The sequence below is a fragment of the Pseudorca crassidens genome, chromosome 1 (assembly GCF_039906515.1).
Source record: "Pseudorca crassidens isolate mPseCra1 chromosome 1, mPseCra1.hap1, whole genome shotgun sequence".
NCBI classification, from domain to species: Eukaryota; Metazoa; Chordata; class Mammalia; order Artiodactyla; family Delphinidae; genus Pseudorca; species Pseudorca crassidens.
In genome coordinates, this window is record NC_090296.1 from 12789507 (window position 1) to 12799309 (window position 9803).

A 9803-nucleotide genomic window follows, 5' to 3' on the forward strand; every position below is an offset into this window, starting at 1 on the left:
GAGAAGCCCGTGCACTGCAACCAACAATAGCCCCTGCTCACCGCAACTAGAGAAAGCCCACTCACAGCAACAAAGACCCAACGCAGCCAAAAATAAATAAATTTATAAAAAATTTAAAGAAAAAGATTTCCCAGGCAGGACTCAAACACCAATCTATTATGGCCCCAACTGCTTGACCACAAAGAATAAGCAACAGGGAATGCACTGCTTTGACATACAGCACAACTTACTGTTGAGTGCCTTCCCCAAGACAGCTGAGAAGACAGTTCTGGAGTTAGACCACCCGGGTGCACATCCTGGCCCTACGACTTGGCATCTCTGTGAACCTGGATTAATTGCTTAATTGCTCTGGGTCCTCATCTGTAAAATGATCATGAGTGCTTGCCTTATGGTATATCAGGTTGCCAGATTCAAGGCAACACCCAACTAAATCTGAATTTCAGGTAACAAATAAATGTTTAAGAAAAGTATGTCCCAAATGGAATAGGGCAGCCTGGATTTTTTCATTGCTGAAATCTGACAACCTTATGGGTGTAGCCATTAGGAAAGTGCCTGGCCTATAGTAAGTTACATAGGTTGACTGTTGTTTTTGCTGTTGTTAAAACTTCGGGGCCAAAGGGAACAGAAGAGCTTACAGCATAGGGAAAGCGACCGCGGGTGTGTGGGGACACAGCTGTTCCGTCTGGTTGGTGACTTCTATCTTCTTGTCTCTCAGAGGCCTCATGGACCCGCCCAGTCTGCTTCTCTCGGACTCATCTTTCTGTTGCCTTCATGATAACGTCCGTCCTCACACGGCCTTCCGATTTGAGTCTACTAGACAGGTAGACCCAGCCCTGTCTTAGTTTGGGTTGTTCCAGGAGCAGACCCTGACAAAAGGAATCTAGGGAAGTAGTTTATTTTGGGGGGTACCCCACAAACACTGGGAGGCTGAGGAGTGAGACAAAGAAGGAAATCAATAAAAAGGTTTCACCAAGCAAATTACCACCACGTGCAACTCAACCTCAATCCTGCTGCAAAACTCTGGAAAAACAAGAGTTATGCCGACTGAGGGCTGAGGAAGCTGGGTATGTATCCGCTGGCTCTGCTCATCAGGCTGAGGGCTGCTTGTCGGAGCATTAACTCTCCGGCACTTCTGGCTCACCTGGTGCTACACATGCTCCCACTGCCAGACAGGGTCCTCAGGTAGAGAGCACAGGCGTGCCCCGCAGCTGCCTTCGGTGTGTAGAGATGAGGGTGGAGGGGATGTGTGTAGGGCCCTGGCAGCATCTCCTGCAAGCACCCAGCTCAGCAGAGGAATCTATGTCTCAGTGCAAATTCTCGAGGGAGAGCACTGATTGGTCACTGTCCGGCCAATAGGCTGGTTGGCATTGGGTCATGTAGGTCTTCCTGCCTCTTCCTAGTTTCTGGTGGTGACTGCTGATCCTTGGTGTTCCTTGGGGTCCCAGCAGCATCACTCCAGTCTCTGCCTCTGTGGTCACATGGCCTTCTCCCTGTGTGTCTGTCTTCAGGTCATCTCTCTCTTCTTATAAGGACACAAGTCATACTGGACAAAGGATCCACCCTACTCCACCTCAACTTAATTACACCTGCAACGACCGTATTTCCAAATAAGGTCACATTCTGAGGTCCTAGGGGTGAGGACTTTGACATATATTTTGAGGGGACACAATTCAGCCCATTAACAGCAAGCAAAGGGCAACGCGCACTCAAATGTGGGCTCACTTGATAAGTCCCCCCACCCTGGGATGACTCAGGACCACACCCACAAGCCTGGTGTCTCCGTGGCAGTCCTACAGGGTTCCAGGCCCACCTCAGCAGGCTGAGAGTAGAATCTCAGAGGGAACCACTGATCTGGAGCACTTGTCTCAGAGGCCAGGAGGATAAAGCAGCCCGGCAGACCCCAGCTGCCTGAGTCTGGAGGTGCTGGGTGCTTGCGCCCTCCCCTCCTCTCCTATCCTGCTTCCCTCTGATGTACAAACCATCACTACCGATTTCCTGCATCTCCCTCTCCACTGACCCTTAGGGCTCATGCTCTTCCTTCAGCTCCTGGTCACTAATGTCAGCACTAAGGATCCTACTGATGTTTATTTACGACATTCATCCATTCATTCGTGACTGAAGTCAGATCACATCACTCCTCTGTCCAACAGCCCCAAGGGCTCCTGTATTACTCAGAGGAAAAGCCGAAGTCCTTAGGTGGCCCCAGGGCCCTGCGCAATCTGCTCTGTGCTGGGCATCATTGGTTGGTCCCTGTATTTCCACTCTCCACCCTTTACCCTGCTCCCAGCCCCCAGAGGCTGACCTGCAGAGGGTTCTCTGGCTTCCGGTTGGGTTCAGACAATAGGGGACCCTGGGCAGGTGACCGAGGGAGAGAGGAAAGGAGACCTGGGGTGCTTATTCCCTCAGCTTCCCCCCTGCAGGGCTCTGCATGGCTGCTAGTGTCACTCAGCCAGCAAGCAGCCACCTCCTCTCTCCCTGGGTTCTAGTAACTTCTCTTTTCCTGCCCTTTCAGTTTCAGGGTGGGTAATGGCACCCGGGGATACTGAATCCTGGTGCCCCGGAATCTTGTCTACTCTGCAAGTTGTCCTTTAATTAAACTCTCTTCCAATCATCCAGTGTGAGCAGACCAACTGTTTCCTGCCGCGACCTTGACCGGCACTCCCCTTTTTATCTCTCTGTCCTTCTCCCCTCACTCTGTCCACATAGCCACACTGCCTACTTCACTGTGCCTCTCCAGGTTCACTCTCACTTTTGCACAGGCTTTTTTATTTTTATTTTGCTTTTTTAAAAATTAATATTTTATTTTTTTAGAGCAGTTTTAGGTTCACAGCAATATTGAGAGGAAGGTACAGACATTTCCCATGTATCTCCTCCCCCCAACAGGAATAACCTTCCCACTATCAACACTCTCCCCAGAGCGGCATGTGTTACAGCTGATGAACCTACACAGATGCTTCCTCATCACCCAAAGTCCACAGTTCACATTGGGGTTCACTCTTGGTATTGCACATTCTGTGGGTTTGGACAAATGTATAAGGACATCTGTCCTTCATTATCGTATCATACAGAGTAGTTTCACTGCCCTAAAAACTCTCTGCGCTCCGCCTAGTCACCCTTCCCTCCCCCATCTCTGGCAACCATTGATCCTTTTACTATCTCCGTAGTTTTGTCTTTTCCAGACTGTCATACAGCAGGAATCATACAGTATATATAGCCTTTGCAGATTGGCTTCTTTCACTTGGTAATATGCATGTAAGGATACTCCAGGTTTTTTCATGGCTTGATAGCTCATTTCCTTTTAGCACTAAATAATATTCCATTGTCTGGATGTACCCCAATTTATTTACCCATCGCCTACTGAAGGACATACTGGTTGCTTCTAAGTTTCGGCAGCCATAAATAAAGCTGCATAAACCTCCCTGTGCACGTTTTTGTGTGGACATAAATTTTCAGTGCATGGGCTTTTTTCTCTTCGACCTGGAGCTCTCTTTCCCAGATACCTACTTGACCAGTTCTCTTGTCTTTTTTCAAGTCTTTGCTCAGTGATGACATGGTAAGGAAGGCCCGCCCTGACCATCCTACTTACAATTCCAACACCCACCCACCCCCAGCACTCTCAAGCCCCTTAGCCTTCTCTATTTTTTTCAGGCACATAACTCCTTCTAGGATGCTCTATGATGTCTGTATTTTGTATGTTTATTGTCTGTTTCCCCTGCCTCTAAAATGAAAGTTCCACAAGGAATGTCTGGCTGTTTCTTTTTGTTCATGGATATATCCCAGTACCTAGAACAGCTCCTGGCCTGTGTTAGTCATTCATTCATTCATTCATTCACAAATACTTACTGCGTGTCTACAATGTCATCAGGCACTGTCTAGGCACACAAACACACTCTTCATCCACATTCTTTGCCTTTATTTTCTCTCCCTTACCTGGCCTCTGGCTCACGGCTGCCCAAACCCTCTGGCCTCTGTACATCCTGCATGGCCATCCTAGAGCACCAGGCTTCCAGCCCCGGCAGGAGCTCTTCTCTTTGCCGTGGCTGGAATGACAGTGAGGGCAGGAGAACCCCTTCTGTGGCATGATCACAGGGGAGCAACTCCTGACTGCTTCCCACTGCTGTTTGAGGCTGAGCTCTTTGAAGCCAGAGTTTCTGGGTTGGCTCATTTTTAAACAGTGATACAGTTTACACATTCAGCACTTCTGCATGGGGCCCTTGGCAACCGCTCGGGCCGGCTTCTTTCCAGCTCTCTGATAAATCAACTTCTGAGTCAACCTCTTTCGGTTCAGCACGAACTTAACCGAATCTCACCTTGGAAACGCGCTTCACCAGAACATGTCTGTAGAGGTGTGAGAGAGTCTCTGCATTATCTCTCAGGCATAATATTATGGAGTTGACCAGAGATTCCCTTGCAACTTTCCCTCAGGTCTCTGGAAATGTAGCTAGACATAAGCCAAAAAGAAAAAAGAAAATCTCTGCACGCAAAACAACCTGATTTTAGCAGGTGTGTATCATCTATCATTTTGTAAAAGCAGAGGGGCTGCTGATGGAAGTGGGGGGTTGTGTTCGTTAAAGCCCTGAAGGCAGCAAATGCTCCCAAAGGGGACTGAGATAATGGAGTTTGGGACTTGTCTCATCTCAAGCTTTATTGAAGTGAGCTGGAAACTCAGTGGGTCAGTACAGCACAGGTATTAAAAATATGGTGGGTGGTGGGCGTTTCTGGTGCCTTCCACGGTGGGACAAGACACCCAAGATATGGTATCCTCACTCTTCTCTGGCTGCAAGACACAGAGGGAAGAAGAATGGCACAGAGTATTCTGGGAGGCTCCACTGGGTCTACTGATGAAAGATATTGCTTCAATTAGCACATGGAGTTTTTGTGTTCTCCTTGGTCCAGGTACGAAGACAAAAGGAAAGGAAAGATGTGGCTGGAGAGAACTGAGGGAACATCTTCACGCACCCCTCCTCTAAAGCCAGAGTGGTGTGGTGTGCTGCCTACTGCCCTGAGTACAGACAGCCTGAGGCACCCCCTACGTTGATGATATAGCCCCCCGTAGGACCTCAGAGAGCACGAGACAGAGCCCAGGAAAATTGCTAGCATGCCTGGGAGCTGGGAGTGCAGCCCCCAATGTTGGGTGCAATGCAACTGTTCTGATCGCTTGTGACAGAAATCTCTCCAACAGCCCCCTGCACCCCTCAACCCCAAAGACCCCCAAAATGCTGCAGAAGGACCCTTGAGAAGCACGGTCAGCTGCCGACTTCAGGTTTAGACCAATGGTATCTGAGATTTCCTCAGCCAATCAGAACACAGCCCATGAGAGGGACCGCCCCCTACCCCACCCTATCCCTCCCACCCCCGCCTTACACCATCCCGCCAAGCCGTGGCTTCTGCACTCTCGTGAGCGGTCTTCTTGCGCTCTTCCACGCCCGGGTCCCCCTGGGGCCTGCTGGGGGAGGGTGCGGATGGGTGTGCCCGGGGTGCGGCCCCACGGTGCTCCCTGACTGCCAGTGGCGGGGAGTGCGGAGCGTTCTCGCGGAGCAAAGCCCCGCCGGGATCCACCAGCAGGGGGCAGGGGGCTGCCCCGCACCTAAGCACACGGCAGGCCTCAGAGTAGCACCGCTGATGCCCTTCCGCTGTGCCTGTCCCTCCGGTTCTCAGCCACGCCGGGCCAGGCCACGGAGTACCTGAGAGACTCCAACCCTGTGTCCTTTTCCTCTCGGCAGCCCGTGCGGAAGTCCTCCAGCCCCAAAGCTTCGTATTAGTCATTCCTGGTTCTGCCCGCTGGTTCACTGCACTAGCTGAGAGGTCGCTAAATCACAGCCACAGACGCGCGGATTTGTCAGCTTCCGTTTGTCTCTTGGTCTCTTAAGCCAGTGTTTCTGACGCTGGGTTAGAAGTGCTTGCAAGGTGTGGGGAACAGAGAGGCAAGGCAGGTGGCCCAGAGCCCTCGGGCCGTTTATGGCCTTGGGCTGTGTCCTGCCCACGCGGCACCCCCGCTGTGTCCTACTCATGATCCTCCGGGCTAAGGCCCTGTGATACGTGTCCTGCGTTCCCATCCTTTCTGCCTCTTGTACTTGGCACTCCCTTTCCGGCTTTGACCTTGGCTTCCCCTTGACGGTTTTCTGGCTTACACCCAACATACAGATACTCCTCCCAGCTCAACCTGGTCCTGACACCCTCTTATTCCAGAAGTGTCTTCCACCTCCACCCTTCACCTGCCGTGGGTGGCGCTCTGGCTGGGCACCAAGAGTAGGAACACAAAATGTTCTGGGCTTGAGCAGAAGGGGAAGACTGGGGCAGGTGTTACATAAATCTTAGCTACACCTCCTGGGATTGAAGGGCATGAGGGGAAAAAAAAAAAGGTGGATGCTTGGTTTATCTGGACGCAAATCTAGAATGCAAACGTCTCAGGAGAGCTGTTCATGGTCCAGTTCAATTAGATGAATGGACTGGGAGGGGATGGGGCTGATTCTAGACCTGCCCGTGGTGGCTGGGCTGGTGAGGCACAGAGGCCGGGGCTAGGCCAGGGGAACGAATCAGTAGTGGGTGCCAGAGAAAAAGCTCTGTACTCAGCAAAGACGATGGTACTTGCTGGGAACGGTGATTAGCAATAATAGAACTCCAGGTGAAGAGAGGGCATAGGGATCGATGTGGTGTTAATGGGGAATCCAGGTGCAGGGAATAGCTAACAACCCAACAGGCGGGCAGGCGGTGTAGTGGGCAAGTTACAAGGAACAAAAGTCTGGTGATCATACCTAAGGGTTGAGATTGAGTTATCATATGGTGAGTTTCATTGAGTCGGGCACGGAATGCTTCAAGTTCTCCTGCTCAAAGTTCAGCAAACTTAAATGCCTTTCTTTTTTTTAACATCTTTATTGGAGTATAATTGCTTTACAATGGTGTGTTAGTTTCTGCTGTATAACAAAGTGAATCAGCTATACGTATACATATATCCCCATATCCCCTCCCTCTTGTGTTAAATGCCTTTTGAAACAGGCTACTAACATAAATGTAAGAGGACACGGAGAGATAGGATCACGCCAACAGCAGAGGGCACATCTGTGGTTATCATTAATGCTGTTCCCCATTAGTGCTGACTCTGCTTTCCACGCAAGTGGTAGGATTTCACGTCCCCATCTGCTCGGAAGTCAGCAGAGTGTTGAGTTGCTCAGGCCAATGAAACTCACAGGGCATGTGTCCTTCTAGGAGGAAGCTTTAAGAACCGGTGAGCTGTTCTCTCCACTCCCCTCCCTTCACTGCTGCAGTGGTCCCACCAGCACATGTCAAGATGGAGTCTCCAGCAGCCTGAGTCCCTGAGTGGACACATGAGCAGAACCCACTGGGGACACACCCTTGGACACGTAGCATGGCCCAGAAATAAACTCTAGCTGTGTTAAACCACTCAGATTTGGGGGTTGTTACTGCAGCATAACCTAACCTAGCCTACCCATTGGACCCTCTTATTCTCTGCATGAGTCACTGTGACAATGATCAAAGAGTTCTCCCTCATCAGCAACTTACAAGAGTTTCTGAGTCCTTTGCCAGCCTTATGTGGTTAAAAGAAGAATCACCAAAAGGCAACTCCCCGTGCCTGAGTTTTCCCATTTCACTGAGGAATCATACAGTCATCACCAGTCTCATCAAGACAGTACTCAGTGGTGGCCACCTAGTTACCTGTGGTCCTAGGAATGGAAAGCAGCCTGGTCCAGGCAGAAGCATGGATGGGAAAGAACTTGGGCTGCATGACTGATGCCTAGGGATAGACACAGCCCAATACACAGCTCTTAAAGGGGGAAATGACGCTCTGCTTGATTCCGACTGGTGTCACTCTCTCAGGAGAGAGGTCATCCTGAATGGATTTGTCAGGCCAGGAGGCAGCACTGAGGTTTAGAGGGTCCAAGCAGCAGAACCCTGCAGGTGTTCCCTGCACCTTCCTTCTCGTTCCTCTCCGCTCTGCAGGTGTTTCCTTTTCCCAAGATGCCCTCCCAGGCTTGGTCGATTTTGAATCCGGGAGTCCCTACCTTTCTCTCAGCTGTGTTATTCCCTGCAGGTAGTGTTTTTAGGTGCGTGAGTGTTTTAAGGCTGAGATTCAGGAAGTGCTGTGGGTTAGTAAGAAGTGGGTAGAAAGATCCAGAGATCGGTGGAAGGGGGAAGAAGACAGTGCTGAGCAGCCTGGGAGGGTCAACAGAGGATGAGAGCAGAGGTAAGTGAGAGCCTGTGTTGCCTGGAGCCAGACTTTCTCAGAGAACAGGGCAAGTAGACAGAGGGGAGGAAAGGGCTTTTATCTCAGAACCTCAACTTGACCTCTCCTCTTCTTCCTTAACCCACCCTGACCTTCCACTCCTCCCTCCTGTTCTATCAGGACACGGAGGCTGCTCCAAGCTCCAGCTTCCCCGTCTTGTGCGCCCATGAAGGGGGTGTCCCTCCTGCCTCTGTTCTCTGAGGACCTGGCCGCTTCTAAGCCAAAAAAGACATTCCCGGCTGAAGCCACACATGGTGCCGAAGGGCCCAGGTGGGATCTCAGTGTGGGTAGGGCTGAGAGAAGCAGCTGAAGCCAAGGGGAAGCCCCGAGCTCACCACTCTTACGGTGGAGAGAGCATGGTAGTGGGGCCGCAGTTATTAACCCATTCCAGACTGACTGGATCCTGGGAGCAGCATTCAGGCACCACCTCAAGACCTGCCATGTCACGATGAGGACCTTGGTCCTGGTTGATAAGGGCTCGAAACCCAACTTTCATATTTACTAGCTAGAGTGGACATTTGTCATTCCTTTTGGCCTCTAGCATCTGGACTCCCTTATTTTATGCTGAATCCTCCACCTGAAAAGTTGAAAATGCCAGATATTCCCAATCCTCACCTCCCTTGCTGCTAAGGTACAGGCACGTGACCTGGGCCCCGTGTATTCCATCAGTTCAGCCTATGGAGTACGTCTTGTTCTGCTTGAAAACCTGTTTCTGTTTTCCTGACTGGACACTCACTGAGGCTAAGTCCAGAGTCCAGTATGACTCTGAGCCTTTTTCACGGCATATACTCTCAAAACCAGCTTCTCTGGCCCTCTCAGTGGCCCCCGTTTTTTTCAGATTTATTGGGGTATGTTTTTCACAGCTTTACTGAGATATAATTGACGTCTATCATTGTGTAAGTTTCAAGTGTACACTGTGATGATTTGATACATGTATATATTACAAAATGTTTACCACAATAAAGTTAGTTAATCCTTCACCTCATATAATGACCATTTTGTTGTTGCTGTTATTATGGTGAGAACATTAAAGTTTCACTCTCAGCAGCTTTGAAGTACACAGTACGGTATTGTTAACATAATCGTCATGCTGTACTTTAGATCCCCAGAACTAATTCATCTTATGAATAAGGGAAGGGAAGTTTGTACCCTTTGATCAACATCTTCTTGTTTTCTCCACCCCTCAGCCCCTGGTAACCACCATTCTACTGTCTGTTTGTATGGGGTGATGTTTTCAAATTCCACATATAAATGAGGTCATACAGTATTTGTCTTTCTCTGACTTGTTTCAGTTAACAAAATGCTGTCAGGTTCCATCCATGTTGTCGCAAATGGCAGAATGATTCCCATTCTTTGAGGTCAATTCTCAGAATTGTGCCAGCTGATGTCATGGCTACAGTCTGGTCATCATGCAGTTAACTTCTCCACCTGGTGGGGGCTTCAGTATCTACAAGACAGCTCACGGGATACGGCTCAGGATATTATCTATAGTCCTTGAGGAGGAGCCAAAGGTCCTTGACTATGCTTAATGACTAAGCAATTATCATTTGGTCTTGTTTGG

General features: G+C 49.9%; 1 long non-coding RNA gene across 1 annotated transcript; it reads right to left on the minus strand.

Moving 5' to 3' along the window:
• Positions 1-647: 647 nt before the first annotated feature.
• LOC137223950 (uncharacterized) lies at positions 648-5777 on the minus strand. The gene is made up of 3 exons (XR_010943155.1): positions 5685-5777; positions 3931-4040; positions 648-810 (listed from the first exon to the last, which is right to left on the minus strand). It is a non-coding gene; the product is annotated as an uncharacterized lncRNA (long non-coding RNA).
• Between the last annotated feature and the right edge of the window lie 4026 nt (positions 5778-9803).